Source organism: Chiloscyllium plagiosum, unplaced genomic scaffold (genome assembly GCF_037043375.1).
Source record: "Chiloscyllium plagiosum isolate Xiang-an unplaced genomic scaffold, Cpla_swu_hap1 HiC_scaffold_15, whole genome shotgun sequence".
In the NCBI taxonomy this organism is placed as follows: Eukaryota; Metazoa; Chordata; class Chondrichthyes; order Orectolobiformes; family Hemiscylliidae; genus Chiloscyllium; species Chiloscyllium plagiosum.
The window spans coordinates 27,885,230-27,904,866 of NW_028270153.1; the positions used below are offsets into that span (position 1 = coordinate 27,885,230).

The 19,637-nt window shown below is 40.3% G+C and overlaps 1 protein-coding gene across 7 annotated transcripts in view; it reads left to right on the plus strand.

The window, feature by feature from the left end:
- ptprt (protein tyrosine phosphatase receptor type T) overlaps positions 1-19,637 on the plus strand; it is a 1,424,809-nt gene that overhangs the window by 555,567 nt on the left and 849,605 nt on the right. The window lies entirely within an intron of this gene.

Here is a 19,637-nt window from a genome sequence, read left to right on the forward strand (position 1 = left end):
GGTTTTTTTTACAGTTCCCATCAAGGTATTTTGAGTCTTGCCCAGGCTGCCACTTGGGTTTTTGCTATAATTGCCCCCATGGTGTAATGGCATACATTCAAAAACAGAACAGAGAATTTTAAAATCAGCAACATGCAAATATCAGAACTGCTTCTGACATAGGACAATAATTTCAAAATTAATAATTCTGAATCAAATTACATTTCAATTACAGTTTTGATAAAATGCCTATTCTGTATAAAGAGAGACAGAGGATGCAAATGCAAGGAGCTTCTGATGAACCTTTGGAAACACTAATTTCCCTTCTTCTGACTCATACTTCCATTTTTCTAAGGATGAGAAACTTAGTTCTCTAATTTGACTCCTTGGAGAAGAGAAGGCTAAGAGGAGTTTTGATATACATATTCACAATCAGGAGAGAGCAGGACAGAATAGAAAAGGAGCTACTTTTCCAGTTAATGGACGAGTTGAGAACGAGTGGGTGCCAACGTAAAGTCAACGGCACAAGAACACAAGACTGCATAAAGAAGAACTTTTTTATTCAACAATTCTTTTGGGATCTGAAAAGCATTGACTGAGACTGAAATGGAGGCAGATTCAAACTTGGCTTCTAAAAGGAAATTGTAGTATTATCTGAAGAGAAATTATTTGCAGAATTATGAAGCAGGGAATTAGCTGAATTGCTATAGCAATCGAGAGTAGGCATGAACACAAAAAGGACCAAATGGTCTCTTTCTATGCTGTAACCATCCTTGGTTGATGTTTCTTCTTTTCATTAATGAGGCTCATGTATTATTAAAATGGTTGTCAGGGAGATTTGAACCACTTTTTAGTTCACCCAATTTCTAATTACCTCCTTTCATGCATAATGAGCATTCACTTTACGTTGAAAAGCAGGTAAATCTGTACCACAAATTGCTTGAGATTGAGCTCAACAGCTCACAGCTAGGACCAATAGCTCTGGAGGCAGCAAAGGAACCAGAGACGCCAGGTCAAGTCATCATATTCAACCTTTCTGAGCATTCATTTATGTATCAGAAAGAACAAAAATACACCACCAGGCATGGGAATGAGTGTTTGGATCCTTCTACCTGGTCTTTCCTCTGCTTCCCACAGCTGAATTTTGATTTCAAAAAACACTACCGTCACCAACCCCTTCACTCACCCTTAGCTTCCTGCCAGCACTGACTATGGTTTGGGTCTCTGCAGACATTGAGACTTCCATCAAAGGTCCCTGGTCACATACCCAGCAACACATATGGCTGTGTTATTAGTTTCCAGAGAGGCAGCTCTGACAAATGGTGACGACCCTGAAATAAAAGCATCTCATATTCAAGTGTCCGTAAGGAACCCTGGTATACCTGTAAGCCACCCTCAAATGTACCTACCTTGAGAATTAAAGCTATTTTAGAAATTATTTTGAGATTGTGTTCTCTGCTGACTCTTTCCTTAGAGTTCTGGTACATTATAACACTTCATTTGTCTAAAGACACATATGCTTAAATGAAAAATACAGGAAACAATTAAAACCTCAATGACGTTTTTTATAGCAGTAATGAGGAACAAGATGAGGTGTCAGTATGCAAGCACATAGATGCCATCTGTTACAAATTGTTTCTCAGCTTAGAATGCACAATATGATTCTTTATAAATGGTTCTGTAGTTGCAAATGTATTACCCATATTACCATGACATTTTCAAATAGAAATGTAATTTATTGCAGCTCAGCGAACTCTTTCTCCTTAGTTCAGAACAAAACACTTTGTGACATTATTTCCCTATTTCAGTCCTTTTAGGGTACACTTGAGTATTTTACAACTGACTTTGACTTTGCAATAACAAAAAATCCCATTCAGTTCTACTACTTCTATGTAATCAATGAGATTTTCCACATCTGGATAGTACCATGAATACAATGTGTGTAAAACAGATGGATGAGCTTGAAAATTTCAGCTGCATGAAAACTAGGTCAAATCAAATACATTACCATTTTCATGGATAAGTGCAACAAAGAAGGTGGGCCAGTAATAATCTTCTTTAAATAATGCCACTGTTGCATCGTAATTATATCCCCTTCCTTTTTTCATTCCTTCATGAATAAAATACAAATGGGAGACAAAATAAATTTCAGAATTAGTTTTGCTTCAGCAATTCATTGTTATACAGCAATAAGTAAAATTAATTCCAATTTATCAATGCTGACCACAGTGTATTGCCGAATGGATTTTGGAGATTTTACCAATGGCACCTATTCATGCACTCATCCTTCTTTAAAAATGTCATTGATTTTCCCATTTATTAAAATAAATGGACAAAACTCTTTTTTTATTGTAGGTAGAAGATAGAGGGTGGTGGTGGAGGGTTGATTTTCAGACTGGAGGCATGTGACCAGTGGTATGACACAAGGATCAGTGCTGGGTCCACTGCTTTTCGTCATTTATATTAATGATTTGGATGTGAACACAGGAGGTGTGGTTAGTAATTATGCAGACGACACCAAACTTGGAGGTGTAGTGGACAGCAAAGAAGGTTACCTCAGTACAATAGGATCTTGATCAGATGGGCCAATGGACCGAGGAGTGGCAGATGGAGTTTAATTTAGATAATGTGAGATGCTTCATTTTGGAAAGGCAAATCAGGACAGGACTTATACACTTAATGGTAAGGTCCCAGGGAATGTTACCAAACAGAGAGACCTTGGAGTGCAGGTTCATAGCTCCTTGAAAGTGGAGTCTCAGATAGATAGGTTTAGTGAAGAAGACATTTAGTATGCTTTTGCTTATTGGTCAGCGCATTGAGTATAGGAGTTGGGTAGTCATGTTGCGACTGTACAGGACATTAATTAGGCTATTTTTGGAATATTGTGTGCAATTCTGGTCTCCCTGCTGGAAGAAGGACATTGTGAAACTTGAAAGAGTTCAGAAAATATTTACAAGAATATTGCCAGGATTGGAAGGGTTGAGCTATATGAAGAGGCAGGGGCTGTTTTCCCGGGAGTGTCGGAGGCTGAGGGGTGACCCTATAGAGGTTCATAAAATCATGAGGGGCATGGATAGGGAAATAGTCAAGGTCTTTTCCCTGGGTTGGGGTCTCCAGAACTAGAGACCATTGGTTTAGGGTGAGAGGGGAAAGATATAAAAGAGACCTTAGGGGCAACTTTTTCAAGCCGCAGGTGGTGCATGTATTAAATGAACTGCCAGAGGAAATGGTGGAGACTAGTACAATAGCAGCATTTAAAAGGCATTTGGAGGGTACATGAATAGGAAGGATTAAGATGGATATGGGCCAAGTGCTCCACTGGCAGTTCATTTAATACATGCACCACCTGCGGCTTGAAAAAGTTGCCCCTAAGGTCTCTTTTATATCTTTCCTCTCTCACCCTAAACCAATGGTCTCTAGTTCTGGAGACCCCAACCCGGGGAAAAGACCTTGACTATTTCCCTATCCATGCCCCTCATGATTTTATGAACCTCTATAGGGTCACCCCTCAGCCTCCGACACTCCCGGGAAAACAGCCCCTGCCTCTTCATATAGCTCAACCCTTCCAATCCTGGCAATATTCTTGTAAATATTTTCTGAACTCTTTCAAGTTTCACAATGTCCTTCTTCCAGCAGGGAGACCAGAATTGCACACAATATTCCAAAAATAGCCTAATTAATGTCCTGTACAGTCGCAACATGACTACCCAACTCCTATACTCAATGCGCTGACCAATAAGCAAAAGCATACTAAATGTCTTCTTCACTAAACCTATCTATCTGAGACTCCACTTTCAAGGAGCTATGAACCTGCACTCCAAGGTCTCTCTGTTTGGTAACATTCCCTGGGACCTTACCATTAAGTGTATAAGTCCTGTCCTGATTTGCCTTTCCAAAATGAAGCATCTCACATTATCTAAATTAAACTCCATCTGCCACTCCTCGGTCCATTGGCCCATCTGATCAAGATCCTATTGTACTGAGGTAACCTTCTTTGCTGTCCACTACACCTCCAAGTTTGGTGTCATCTGCATAATTACTAACCATACTTCCTGTTTTCACATCCAAATCATTAATATAAATGACGAAAAGCAGTGGACCCAGCACTGATCCTTGTGTCACACCACTGGTCACAGGCCTCCAGTCTGAAAATCAACCCTCCACCACCACCCTCTATCTTCTACTTACAATAAAAAAGGACAAGATTAATTTAGAATATCTAGTCAGCATGGATGAGTTGGACCAAAGGGTCTGTTTCTGTGCTGTACACCTCCATGACTCTGTTCTGATATGTATTGCCAGACAGGTGCTCTGCTAGGAATGTGCATTGGAAAATTTACTTAGATATCTGAATTATATGTTCCTGTTTGATGATGATTGAGCAATACCTTTGAAATATTTTCGGTTTTGTGTGTCCACAAAAAACTAAACTGACCCCTCCATTTGGTATTCATTAGCTCATCCTGTGAAGATAGCAGCAGCAAATTTGGAAAACACAGCCCAAGTCACATCTGTCTGCTTCCATGATGACCATGAAATTTGAGGGTATGAAGACGCATATTGAGACTGCAATATGCAAATGAGGATTCTGTATCTGATCTTGTAATTGCTATTTAAACCTAACAATGATCTTTCAGGTATTGCAAGAATTGGCAAACATAACAGTTAAAGAAAGGTGTGAGCAGTTGACTCCATCTCTTTCTGGCACTGTTTGTGGGTCAAGAGAAGCAAAAGTGCTGCCTTCCAAGTTACAACATTTTGTTGGAACCAAGTGTATCATATATCCCCTGCCAATTCTGTAATATACCTGTTCCCTCTCTAATATTTTAAATGCTTTAACATCCATCCTATGATATTTTGAATATCCCTTTGCTCCCAACTGCCAGACCAATATCTCTGCTTGTGGTCTTTTCTGGAGATGTCGATTGACTTCAGTACTCCCCTTACATAGCTGGCTTTTAGACATGACATCTGGCTGGCATGTAAATCTGGCCAGTAACAATGCAGGGGGACAATAAATAAACATGATAATGAGATCCAGTCACAAAATTCAGTCAAAACTTTGCATTTTCAGGAAAATCCTGCTCCTTCCTGCCTCCTCTGAATTTCAGAACTGATATACCTGGGTGCTGATAACTCCACATTCTCCCTCTAGTTCACTATAGTTAGTGAATCATAAATTTGCCATTTCAGAAATTCTTTCATAGCTTTTGTCAGGTGTACAGACAATTCAAAGCAGACAAAAACTACTTGCAGCAGCTTGAAAGAAAAACCTCTGTTCATTTACCAATCTGTAAATGGGAAAGATAACTTATATTTTCATATCATCATTCATGACCTCAAATCAAACACTACAGAGTTGTAGTCACTGTTGTAATGTAGGGAAATTTGTTATACTTGAGAATTACAATTCTTTGGATAATTTGACATGACTAGATAGTCCAAAAGAATTTTCCTCATGTGTTTCAAATTAAAATTAAATGGCTTTGACTTAACAAGAGCAGACTGTAAATGTATTCTATTGTTTATTAAATCTGATTTGGAGATTTTAAAATGAAATGTAATAATCATATTAATTATATTAGTCATTAATTAAATTTGTTTCCATATTAACATGAAAATAATCAGCTTGGATACAGAATGAGTTAAATACGATCATTACAAGCAGTCGGAATAGACTCAACCATTGTTGAAAAACCTGCATTCATCTCAGTGCTACTTCACAATTTATGCAAAGCTATGGAACATCATTTCATTTGAACAGTAATCAATGGATTCTCTGGTTAGCTGATTACTCCCAGCTGCAGACAGTTGCCAGTAATCAGTGGGAAAGACACCTCAGTTTCTTTTAACAATACAATCAAGAGCTCAGTTGAAACTCCATAAATTTCTGCCATCAAATAATTTGTAAAACATTTATGATTTCATGTTAACTATACGTGTGCATAGTTGGAACAACGAATGTTTCTACAATATAGGTTGGATGGAGACAACCTTCTCGTATTTTAATATTCTCTTCCCTTTTGCTCTTCTAACAGTTAACTGCTTCATAAATAAACCTAATGCCAATGTAAGAAGTAGGACACATCAGCCAGTTCTTTTTAGAGATAAGAAAAGTAGTGTATTTTAATTCTTCTGAATAGGAGTTAGACAGTTAACAGTCGGCAATGTTAGTTATTTCTTTAAACTGCAGGAAATACACAACACTATCTGTATTTATAATGTTACTTGAAAATGATACATTTGTGACTGGAAGATTCCTGTGAGACATGGTAGGGTACCAGCATGCCCAGATATTTAAATCTACCTACCACAGAAGTGTATCCTAACATGTGTGAACACATGGATTAAAATATCTAGAGATGTGATTATTTTTCGATGAAACTTAAAAGTATTTAAAACAGCTTTGCCCAATTGGGGAGACTAATCCTTTCCCTTGAAATTTAGGTATCCAGTTGGTAATTTCAACTGGTTATGTCTGACATTTTTTTTAAGAGTTTAGGAAAAACAGTTATAAACATGTTCTGGTCAAGCTTCAATTTATTCTGAAAAATAATGTCTATGTCTGAAGCTGAGACATAAGAGAGAAAATTTGAAGGAAATTCACAATGAGCCACAAAGTATGGTCAGGGACTTATTGTTCTGCTTTATGATGAGTGTCAACACAAAAGATACTTTCTGCTATACATTTATCGTTTGAAAAGGCTGGGTAATAAGTTTAGGGGAAGGCCTAAGGTTTCCAACTGCTGGCTATTTGCTTTGTGACTTAAAAACAGGAAATGGCCAACAGTCAGAAGTGAATTGGACATGTTAGTAGTACCTCAGTTGATCCATTGATACTCAGGTACTAAATAATGTAGTTTTCAGATGGAGTGATAAAAGAACTGGCAGCCTGCCCCTCTGCTTCAGGAAAAGGCTGATGGAATTTTTAAAAAATTAGTCTACATTAGTTGCAGGACTCTGCATATACTTTTCAGCTACAAATAGAGTAGCATAAAGAAAAACAAAGAAAAGCAGAATGAGATGGAAAAAATTGGTAGCCAAACCGAAAACAGATAAATTAAGGTCTTATGTATGGTTTCTTTATCTTTTCTTATATTTTGACAAGGGGTTGACATCGAATTCTTAACTTAATGCTTGGGTTGCAGTGGATGGATGCCAGTCTAATGAGCTATACCCCTGTGCCTCATCAGCTGCTACAAACATCTGCTCATAGAACAGGGCCACTGCTGCCTGATCCCAGGATGGAGATTCTGAGCTGCCATGTGGAGCCTGCCATGTTCAGCTGATGATGAGCCTGCTGCTGGAAGATTGGAGTTCAAAGCAGTGAAAGCACCCATGGGAAAGAGAGGCATGAGGCACTTGGGCCATGTCAGCTGATGCTCAGTTCGCACGCGGATGGCTGGGGCTGGCAGTTGACAAATCCTGCAAGGCCTTAAAGAGATGCTATTGTGTAAACAACATGAGCATATTTTTTTTTATTTAACCCCCACACTACCGCCTAGAACATAGAACATAGAACATAGAACAATACAGCACAGAACAGGCCCTTCGGCCCACGATGTTGTGCCGAACATTTGTCCTAGCTTAAGCACCCATCCATGTACCTATCCAATTGCCACTTAAAGTTCGCCAATGATTCTGACTCTGCCACTCCCACAGGCAGCGCATTCCATGCCCCCACCACTCTCTGGGTAAAGAACCTACCCCTGACATCTCCCCTATACCTTCCACCCTTCACCTTAAATTTATGTCCCCTTGTAACACTCTGTTGTACCCGGGGAAAAAGTTTCTGATTGTCTACTCTATCTATTCCCCTGATCATCTTATACACCTCTATCAAGTCACCCCTCATCCTTCTCCGTTCCAATGAGAAAAGGCCTAGCACGCTCAACCTATCCTGGTACGACCTATTCTCCATTCCAGGCAACATCCTGGTAAATCTTCTCTGCACCCTCTCCTCTTCCACATCTTTCCTAAAGTGAGGCGACCAGAACTGCACAAAGTACTCCAAATGTGGCCTAACCAAAGACCTGTACAGCTGTAACATCACTTCACGACTCTTGAATTCAATCCCTCTGCTAATGAACGCTAATACACCATAGGCCTTCTTACAAGCTCTATCTTTGAAAGATCCATGAACATAGACCCCAAGATCCCTCTGCTGCTCCACCTTACTAAGAACCCTACCGTTAACCCTGTATTCCGCATTCTTATTTGTCCTTCCAAAATGGACAACCTCACACTTGGCAGGGTTGAACTCCATCTGCCACTCCTCAGCCCAGCTCTGCATCATATCTAAGTCCCTTTGCAGCCGACAACAGCCCTCCTCACTATCCACAACTCCACCAGTCTTCGTATCATCTGCAAATTTACTGACCCACCCTTCGACTCCCTCTTCCAAGTCATTAATAAAAATTACAAACAGTAGAGGACCCAGAACTGATCCCTGCGGAACTCCACTTGTAACTGGGCTCCAGGCTGAATATTTACCATCTACCACCACTCTCTGACTTCGACCGGTTAGCCAGTTTTCTATCCAATTGGCCAAATTTCCCTCTATCCCATGCCTCCTGACTTTCCGCATAAGCCTACCATGGGGAACCTTATCAAATGCCTTACTAAAATCCATGTATACTACATCCACTGTTCTACCTTCATCCACATGCTTGGTCACCTCCTCAAAGAATTCAATAAGACTTGTAAGGCAAGACCTACCCTTCACAAATCCGTGCTGGCTGTCCCTAATCAAGCAGTGTCTTTCCAGATACTCATAAATCCTATCCCTCAGTACCCTTTCCATTACTTTGCCTACCACCGAAGTAAGACTAACTGGCCTGTAATTCCCGGGGTTATCCCTATTCCCTTTTTTGAACAGGGGCACAACATTTGCCACTCTCCAATCCCCTGGTACCACCCCTAACTGCGGTAGTGCTTATTCTTTGTGTGTGTGCAGGTGTGAGACACAGTGAGAGACACAAGGTGTACGAATCTTTATTCAATTTCCACCACCAGGAAGAAAGGAAACATCCAAGTGACCAGTGACAAGCAGTGCCCTTCACATCAAAGGGCAATGCTGTGTGATCAAACAGTGAAGGGGAGGGCAGGGATTAAATCAAAATAGAATTGGAGGAGGAGATAATGCACTCCACTCCCTGCGGTGCCCACCTCTCCCTGAACAACTCCAGGGTGTTGGTGGAGACTGCGTACTCCTTCTCCAAGGACACCTTGGCTCTAACGTAACCGCGGAAGAGGGGCAGGCAGTCAGCCCTAACAACCCCCTCCATGGCTCACTGCCTGGACCTGTTTATGGCCAGTTTGACCAGGCCTAGGAACAGACCCATGAGGAGGTCTTCAGACCTGTCCTCCCTCCTCCGTACCGGGAACAACATGAGTATATTCTGGGAATCTTCAAAGAGGATTGGATACCATGCTAATGCAAATTCATGTACACTTGTTAACTATTTACTCCAGATATGGAGCATGATTCTAAACTCTCGTTCCAATTCCAAATAATCTGACATCACTGATGATCCAGTGCAGTTAACCAACTACGCATTAACTCCATACACTGAAACCACCCCCCCACCTCCCACACCAACCTCAATCCCCTACAAACTATACATCATAAACTTGTTACATTTTCATCCTACTTCTGTTTGACCCTTCCTTGCCAACCACTAGCAGTCTTTTCCAATAAAGACACCTTGCTCCAACAGTGTTGCTGACTCTTTCTGAGGAAGGAGATGGACTAATGTGCTCCATCACCACCTTGGAAGGAAATACATCGGCTGACCCTGGTGCCAGTTTCTTGCAAGAATTGGTATTTGGAAATGACACTGCCAATGATTTGAAGACAAGAGCAGTAAAGACTGATCAAAGGAGGACTGAGTCACAAAACAAATCTTCAGCAGCTTGAACCATCAAAATCTCTTAACGTTGATGAGAATAGATTAAATTTCTTAATCTCCTCTACTGCTTTTCTTTCTTCTATACATCCTGAGGAAACTTTAAATCAGTGGCATGAACAGAAGAGTTCTTCCTGGGAATTGAAATTGCTTCGTTGTAGCAGCAGGGAACGATAGATCAAAGAATGAACTGTTCAGTATGTAATCTTCTTAAAACATAACAATAACTCTGTCTCAAATACAACATCCTAAAATATAATACTTCTGACCACTTGGGTTCCTGAAGGTAATTTTCCAAGGTTTCCCAGACAAACAATGCCAGGAAATTTATCTGTCTTTAATCACTTATCTTGGATGTTGTTGGCAACTCACAACAGAGTCGCTCTGTAATGCTCTAACTTACAGAATTACGTTTTCCATCAAAAAAGGCAAAATCCTGGAAGGGCTTTGATTTTTTTTTATTGAATGAAATACAACATTAAATTTGTACAAAGCTTTTTTGAGAGTTCAATGCTTGTACGAGGGCTGTATTAATACTTGTCTTTCCGTGACAAATAGAGATTTAGAAAAAAATTGGCAGCCATGGATTTTGAAGTGATAATTAACTAATGTGTGTAGGTGTGGAAGTGCAAGATGTAGGTGTAACTCTTAATCAATACATCGTCCTTGTTTTTTGAACAGAGGAAGTGGTGCAGACGTTTGTAGCTAAGAAGGAGGTGTGCAAAACATTGGATGAGATAAATACAGTGAAACGAGAAAATATGAAAGAATTTTGCAGCTTTGAGAGTAGGTAAATCACCAGACCCAGATAAAATGAATGTCAAGCGAAACACAGGAGGATGTATGAAGGATCTGATGACAATTATTCCAGATCCACTCTGGCTGTCGGCAGACTGCAGAGAACTGGAGGACTGCTAATGTTCTTCTTTTTGAAATAAGAGAAAAAGTTAACCTCAAAAATAGATACATTGTTTGAAAGATTTGACTCACAGAATTGATTCATAGGAATGGCACAGATTAATTAGTGACAGCCAGCTTGAATTTATTATGAAACTCATGATTGACTAATTGAATAGAATATTTTGAAGAGGTAACTGGGGTGGTGGGGAGTAGTGCACTTGATCCAGTTTATTTGTATTTTAACAAGGCCTTTCAGATCAAGATTATAGATTTGGTCAAAAATTAAAGCCATGAGATGCAAAGAAAAATGGTAAGTGAGCTTCAATATTAGGCTATTGATAAGAAGCAGAGGAAAATAGCTATGCTGTATTTTTGTGACTGAAAGGCTTCTTTCACTGGAATTCTGCAGGGTTATTGCCAGATTCTCTTTATTTTTAAATGGTGTTTATTAATAATTTAGATTAAATGTAGAAGGCATGATTAAGCAGTTTGTGGAAGATACAACAATCGGATATATGATCAGAAGCAAGGAAGAAACCTGTAACCTACTGGTAGATATAATGAATTGCGTAGATGCACAGAAAGGTAACAAACAAAAGTGAACTCATACATGAAGGAAATTATTTGAAGGGGACAAATAAGGCAACACAGTATCCAATAACGTGATTGGATATTTATAACGTTAGAGGATCCTTGGAGCACATGTTCACTAAAAGTAGCATGACTGGTGAGATAAATTGGTCAAGAAAGCATATGGATTACTATTCTTTATTAACCAAAGCTTAAGAGCAGCATGCCTGTGCTCAAAATGTATAACATACCAGCTGGACCATATCTGATGTATTGTGTGAAGTTCTAGTGTTGGAAGTCTGAAATCACAAGAGAATTTGCCAGAATAATGACAAGGATGATGCCAAAATTAGAAATTTTAATTATGAGGAAGCATTAAATTGTTTGAGTTGTTTCATTTGAAACAGGGGAGGCTGTGGGGGAAGACATAATTGAATTGTGTACAATTACAATGGGCCCAGATAGGATGGATAGGATGAATCTATTTCAATTAGCAAAGAGGAGATCAGTAAGTAGGGGCATAAGTTTAAAGTAATTGCTCAGAGGATGAGAGGGGAATTAGGGAAAAAATGTTTTCATGTAGAAGGTGGTGGGATATGGAATTTATTGCTATAGAATGTTAAGTGTAAAAACCGTCGTCATATTCACAAAGTATTTGGATGCGCAATCGAACTGCTGTAACTTTTGGCATTATAGACCAAGAATTGGTGAATGTTATGAAGCTGGATTGTTCTTTTGCAAACCATCAACGTGCCAAATGACCACCATCTCAAATTATTCATGTTCCTGTGACAACCTCGCAAGTTGTTGCTATTTTGTAACAGTTGTTCTTTAACTATTTCCTTTTACAGCATATTCTAATTTTAATTAACCCTTTTCATATTTCACTTCTTCCATTGAGCTGTTAGTCATGCTAAATATTTCCCTCACAGTTTTGGGTTTATTTTGATCTGATTATCCCTCCATGAAGCATCTTCAAAGTGTTACTGTACTAATTGGGATCAGCTAAACCTTGTTGTTTACAAGGTCATTGATTGATTGGCCCAGGTTAACAACCCAAACAGGAAAGCCTTGGCTGACCAATATAACCAGGAGATTAGGTTCCCCTTGGTCCCCTGCTCAGACGGAATTTCAGATTAGCCCCAGAATCTTTGACCTTCCACAGGAGCCTGTGCCCCACAACCTGAGCCACCTCCTAAATTTTGGATGTGTCCCTCTTAGGGATGTGAAATAGTGGGCTGTACCAACTGCTGCTGCACACCATCCACCTCTTCTCTTTTATCCACTACCTGGACATGCCTGAGCATGCCCACTTGTCTCTGTGGGGTGGAGATCCCCCATGGAGGGCTCTCTATGCAGGAGTCCTCCCTCTTTTTCACCGGGGGATCTGAAGTGGAGGGTTTTGCATGCAGCAATCCCATACAACTGCAGATTGTGGTGGTTCATGGACTCCCAGCCCAGCTGTTTGTTTTGTGGTGCTGTGGAGTGCATGGACCATGTAAAATGGGGTGTGAGCATTTGCACTCCCTTTTTTAGTTTTCTTAAAGATCTTCTTTCATGTTTCTGGTTGCAATTCAGTCTCATGCTCCTGATCTTTGGGCACTGGAGGGATGTGGAGGGGAGAGGCAGATCAGAGGATCTCGTCATGGGTCTGGCCCTGACCAGGCTGCCCATTAACAGGTCCAGACAGAGGGCCATAGAGGTCGTCATATGGCCGACTGCCTTCCCCTCTTCCGCAGTTAAGTTCAGGTCTGGGTGTCCCTGGAGAAGGAGCATGTGGTGTCTAGCAACACCCTCGAGGTATTCAAGTACACGTGGGCACCGTGGGGCGTGGAGTGCTTTGTTTCCCCCAACAACTCCGGGTGCTCCGGTTTCCTCCCACAGTCCAAAGATGTGCAGGTCAGGTGAATTGGTCATGCTAAATTGCCCGTAGTGTTAGGTAAGGGGTAAATGTAGGGGTATGGGTGGGTTACGCTTCGGCGGGTCAGTGTGGACTTGTTGGGCCGAAGGGCCTGTTTCCACACTGTAATGTAATCTAAAAATCTAACTGTATTTTGACTGAATCCTACTCTCCCCTTCACATTTTTGTTCACACAGCCTTTGCCCTAAAGGAATGGGGCAGTGCTTGTCACCAACCACTCAGGTGTTTTTTCTTCCTGGTGGTGGAATATGAATAAAGTTTTCTGCAGTCAGTGTTTCTTCACGGTATCCTACACCTACACGCACACGACATGAGTGCTGGGGGGAAATAAGCACTACTGCAGTTTGGCAGTAGTGTGCGGAGGAAGAGGGAAAAAGAAACAACCAGATGAGAATCTCTTCAGTTCAAGAGCTGATTCTAAGCTGATTCTAAGCCACAGCCAGTGTTTTTTTACTGGTCAATAAAGGGTGGCTTGATGACGGGACCGGGCATCTGTGCAATTATTTCAGTTACTTAGCACTGGATTTAAAATGATGCTGGGTGTGGGCACACATTGCAAATCCTGTACTCAGATGATGGCATGATTGGTTACCAACACCTGCGGACACAATGCTGCTTTCAAAGGAAGTGCAGGAGGCAAGAGCGAATAACCTACAGGCACCTGCTCAACAGCTTCCTGAGCTCATTAGAGGCTCAAAATGAGCTCAACAGAGTAACAGCTAAGAATTTTCAATTCAGAGGCACAGGGAAAACAGAGTCTAGGACAAGCTGTGGTCTAGCTATTGAGAACACCATGTGAATTCGAGAGTACTATCAAATACAACATTCAACTGTTGTGTGGCCAAGCATGTTAATGTGTTTCCCTCTTAGTGGGAAAGATTTATGAATAGGTTATCCTCACTCGCCCATTCTAGAATAATATTCATATGAGATGTTCCATTCCAAATGGTCTCTGTTCAACCTTTCCCAATATGAGGGTTGCTGATGCACCATTGGTGTGACTGACCACTTGATTTGATAATGTTAAAGAGAACTATGGGCTTGCAATCTGCTCAGCCTGTGTGCATGTGTGTGTGTGTGTGGTGTATATAAAGTTGCAAGCTTGTCCCTTGACTGTCATGCATCTTGCTGAACTCAATAGATCATTAAAGCACTTTCCGGACTATATCCAGGTCCTTGTCTTCTTCTTTCTTCTTTCATGGGATGAGGGCATCACTGGCTAGGCAGCAGTTATTGCCCATTCCTAATTGCCCAGAAGGAAGCTAAGAGTCAATCACATTTGCTGTGGGTCTGGAGTCACATGTCGGCTAGACCAGGTAAGCATGGCAGTTTCCTTCCTTGAAGGACATTTGTGACTGAGATGGGTTTTTCTGACAATCAGAATGGATTCACACTTAATACCAGATTTTAAAAATTGAATTCAAATTCCGCCATCCGCTGTGGTGGCATTCGAACCTGGGTCCTCAAAACATTACCAGGGTCTCTGAATGAATAGTCCAGCAATAATACCACTGGGCAATTGCTTTCCTCCAAATGACTCATTGATTGCCAACTCCATTGTCCCCTTAATGCACGCTTCTTTGTCTGGCTGGAAAGATTTGTTCTTTTAGAAGAAGGGAAAAGCATAGCTCTCCTATCTAACAACAGCAACTATCAGACTGTCAAGGAAGGTGTTAGAGAACTTTGGGACCTCTGGGCCATCTGCCCAGGCCATCACTGGCCTCTGACAACACATCCGTTCCATTCTTCAAGGCAATAGTAAGCCTTGTTATGGCTGCCATTTGCCTTCAGGTAGCAGGCTGGAGGAACACAACAAGCCAGGCAGCATCAGGAAGTGCAGAAGTTGACGTTTTGGGTATAACCCTTCTTCAGGACTGGGGGGGTGGGTGTGGGGGGAGTTGCAGATAAAAGGGGAGGCGGGGCAGAGTGGTGAAGTGGGGATAGGTGAAGACAAGTTGAGCATACGGAGGTTGGTCAATAGGAGGAATGAATCTGGTGGATGGCAGGGAACAGTGGAAGGGAGGGGAAGGGGCTCGGAAGGGGGAAGGAGGTTATTTCAAATTGGAGAACTCAATGTTGAGACCTCTAGGTTGTAGGATACTCAGGCATGTGCCTTTTAAAGTCATCCTGTGCTAAGAGTGTTCATGCAGTGCTCAATTCCACTAACAAGCAACACCTCTACTAACTATTCACCTCTGGACTAATTAATACATTTACCTGGAAAAGTATTGATGACCTGATGGACACAGCAGTACTTTAGCTGTAAGATTTTTGAACCTACATTAAAAATCCAGCTCCTAGACAGATACTATATAAGTGAAAATTGTTTTTGAGAAGGTAGCAAATGAAATCCAAGTATTTCAGAAAGGAGGAAGAGAGAAAATGTACTACAGACGTGTTAGACTAAAATCATCAATAGAAGGAAACATGTTTGAATCTAATATACAGGATGTGAAAACTGGGTCCTGAGAAAATAAGTGTAGATTTGTCCAGAGTTCACAAGGATTTACAAAAGTGAAATCATGTTTGACAATTTGCTAGAATTTTTGAAGTTGTAACTAACAGAAGAGACAATGGGGGAACAATAGATGTGGTAGATGTGGACTTTCAAAAGACTTTTGATAAGGTTCCACACAGGATGTCAGTAAATAAAATTAGAGCGCACGTTTTGGGATAATATACTGGCATAGAAGAAAACAGTAGGTTTAAACAGGCCACTGGCACATTCTAACTAATGGGGTACCACAAATGTTAGAGCTTGGGAACATGGCACATGAAACAATGCAGCTAAAATGTGGTTATTCATTTTGATAAGAAAATCAGGATGTTTTTAAAATGATAAATTTGGAAGTGTTTATTTGCAAAGGGATCTGGGTGTTCTTCATTGTAAGACACTGCAAGTCAACATGCAGATGTAGCACACAGGAAGGTTAATATTATGTTGGCCTTTATTGCAAGAGGATTTGAGTGCAAAAATAACGATGACTGGCTGTAATTTATGGAACCTTGGCTAGACCTGGAGTATTGTATGTTGTTTTAGAGGGACAGTAATGAAGGTTCACAAGACTGATCTCTTGAATGCCAGGATTGTCCGATGAGTTGAGTTTGAGGAGACTGGACCTATATGCTCTAGAGTTTAGAATAATGAGAGTTGATCTAGTTGAAGTATACAGAATTTTTACAGACCTTGGCAGAGTAGGTGCAAGAGAAATCATTCCCCTTGCAGAGGGTTCTGTAACCAGGGACAGAATCTCTGAATGAGAAGTAAAAAAAAATGACTGAGATGAGAAGAAATTCCTGTGCTCAAAGGGTGGTGAATTTTTGGAATTTTCTATCTTAAAGGGCTTTTGAGCTTTAGTCATTGTGCGTATTCCAGACAAAGATCAGTAGATTTCTAGAGATTAAAGGATGCAAAATTAGAATAAGGGAAGTATGATTGGAGTAGGAAATTGGGGTATATTATAATGGAGGTTGTGCGAGAATAACGATTGGAGGATTGGGTAATGGGATTGAGAGTTTTTTTTTAGATTAGATTACTTACATTGTGGAAACAGGCCCTTCGGCCCAACAAGTCCACACCGCCCTGCCGAAACGCAACCCACCCATTTCCCTACATTTACCCCTTTACCTAACACTACGGGCAATTTAGCATGGCCAATTCACCTGACCTGCACATCTTTGGACTGTGGGAGGAAACCGGAGCACCCGGAGGAAACCCACACAGACACGGGGAGAATGTGTAAACTCCACACAGTCAGACGCCTGAGTCGGGAATTGAACCCGGATCTCTGCCGCTGTGAGGCAGCAGTGCTAACCACTGTGCCACCGTGCTGTGGGTGTTTGGTAGCGTATAAGAGTTTGATTGCTATGGGGAAGGAGCAGGAGGGTGGGATTAATTAAACAGATCCTTCAAAGCGTTCAATGTGATGGCCTGTCAAGCTGTAAAAATTAATGATTGGGTAATGGGTATAACTTAGGATCTAGAATAACATTGGAATGGGTACAGGAGACCAAGACATGGGTAATCGAGTATGGGATCAATGTGCATAAGGCCACATTGGATAGAGAACAGATGATATGGAATAGAGCTGTGGGGAGGAATAGGGAATGGGAGTAACTGAGTAGCTTTTTCAAAGAATGGAAAAAGGCATAATAGTTTGAGGGCCTCATACAGTGTATAATATCAAGGGATGTGGAAATGAAGAGGAAAATGGCATTAAGGTAGAAGATTAGCCATGATCTATCTGAATGGCATACAAGGCTCAAGAAACAGAATGACCTACTCCTGCTTCTATTTCCTATATTCCTGAATACATTTTGGTAATTTTATCTGAACAAGACAAAATTGATTGCTTTTGTTTGCTTGCTCATTTTATTTTGTGAAATCTTTTTGGACAAGTTGTATGTTACATATGTGAAAGATTAAATTATCAGCAGACCATAATGTTGGACCGAACAAATCTAATAAACTTCTACTGATTTTTCCATCCAGAGCCTACAGGTTTTCCAGATCAAAAAGCCAATCATAACAGTGTAACATTTCTCGTAAAGAACAAATTGCTTTGTGAAAGTAAATAAATTCACTTGATCTCCTACAAATTGAGTTAAATTATTTTGTGATATAAATTAAGTAGATTTAACAGCAACTCTGACTTCATAAGTGGTGCTAGTCTCTAGTAGCAATATTTAATGAAAGGATAAGTGACATCTGGAGTTAGGATTTGATCTGGTGAGGACAATACGCATGTGTAATTTCAGTCAAAAACTCTGCCACAAATGCCTCGTGGTATTTGGAGCAATTGGATTTTGCTCACAGTTGACAATAATGGTACTCAGAAGAACAGATTTCATCTGGTGTCATTGGCTCAAGTAACAACACTAAACCCAATGTCCTATTATCAAAAACACATTTGATGAAGTGAATCACATAAGGCTACTTAAGACAAGAGCATCTTGTATTGACACAGATAGACGATTGACTAACCAATAAGAGTCAGAGTTAGTATAAGGGGATATTTTCAGGATGTATCTTGTGGAGTGCGACATGGATCACTCTTGCAGCCACAATTTGCAATATATGTTAATGGATTGGATGATGGGACAGAATGCACTATCACTGAAATTGCAGATAACACAAAAATAGATGGAAAGGCAAGAGGTAAGAATGACACAGAATTTAGAGGAAGGTGTGGACATGTCAAGTGAGTGAGCAAAAAGTTGATAGATAGAATATAGTGAGAGAAACTGTGAGTGTGATTTGGCAGGAAGGATAGAAGAGCTGGTGTTTTTAAATGGAAAAATACTGCAGAAAGCTGCAGCACTGAAGGATTTGGGAGTCCTCATGCATAAGTCACAAAATGCAAGCATCCAAGTATAGCAGGTAATAGGGACTTCAAATAGAAAGTTGGTCTTTATTGCATACAGCGATACAGTCTCGTTACAGCCTTTAATCTAAACTTTTGCCAGGTCCTTTAAGACTAAACATTTCCCATTGTTATCACCAGTGATAACAATGTTAGAACATTTCTTAAATATAGAACTGCTAATCCTCAGAATATGGCACCTGTCTGTTTGTATTCCTGATGAAGGGCTTTTGCCCAAAACATCGATTTTACTGCTCCTTGGATGCTGCCTGAACTGCTGTGCTTTTCCAGCACCACTCTACTCCAGAATCTGGTTTCCAGCATCTGCAGTCATTGTTTTTACCTGTTTGCACTATTTGAACTTGAATAGTCAGCAAGATTCGAAGCTAACTGACATAGTACCAGAGGTACCTTCAATTAAATGCTAAAAATTACAATGGACTAAATTGTTTCCCAGTGTGTATTGTAATGTTAATGATTTTATGAATCCAGCATATTGACTTGCTGGTGGTGACTCCACATTGCTACAAAGATGCTTTTGGCCATCCAGAGCAAATTTAACACATGACTTTAATATTTTTTCACAAACATCGATAGATGGCAAATGATTACCTATCATAACAAATAATTTAAAAAATCTACCTGCTAGTCTAATGACTGCATTTTTTGATTATTTCAAAGATCTATTCAGAAATGGCTAGGATAATTTACTCAATAATGAGGAAGCTGGAATACAATTAACCTGATGCTAGCTCTGAGATTACATTACATGGTTCTGATAGTATTTTATTAATGATATTAATCAACAAAAGCAATGGGGAGGTTGATTAAAAAAAGTTATAACACTTAAATATTCATTCATATTGACCCCTGCTGTGAAGCTATTACTAAAGTGAAATGAATAGTGCAAGCTGAAATATTTTACAGGATGCTTACAGAATAATTCAAACAATATTGAAAATACTGTTTTTCTTGACTACTTTTACAAAATTAATG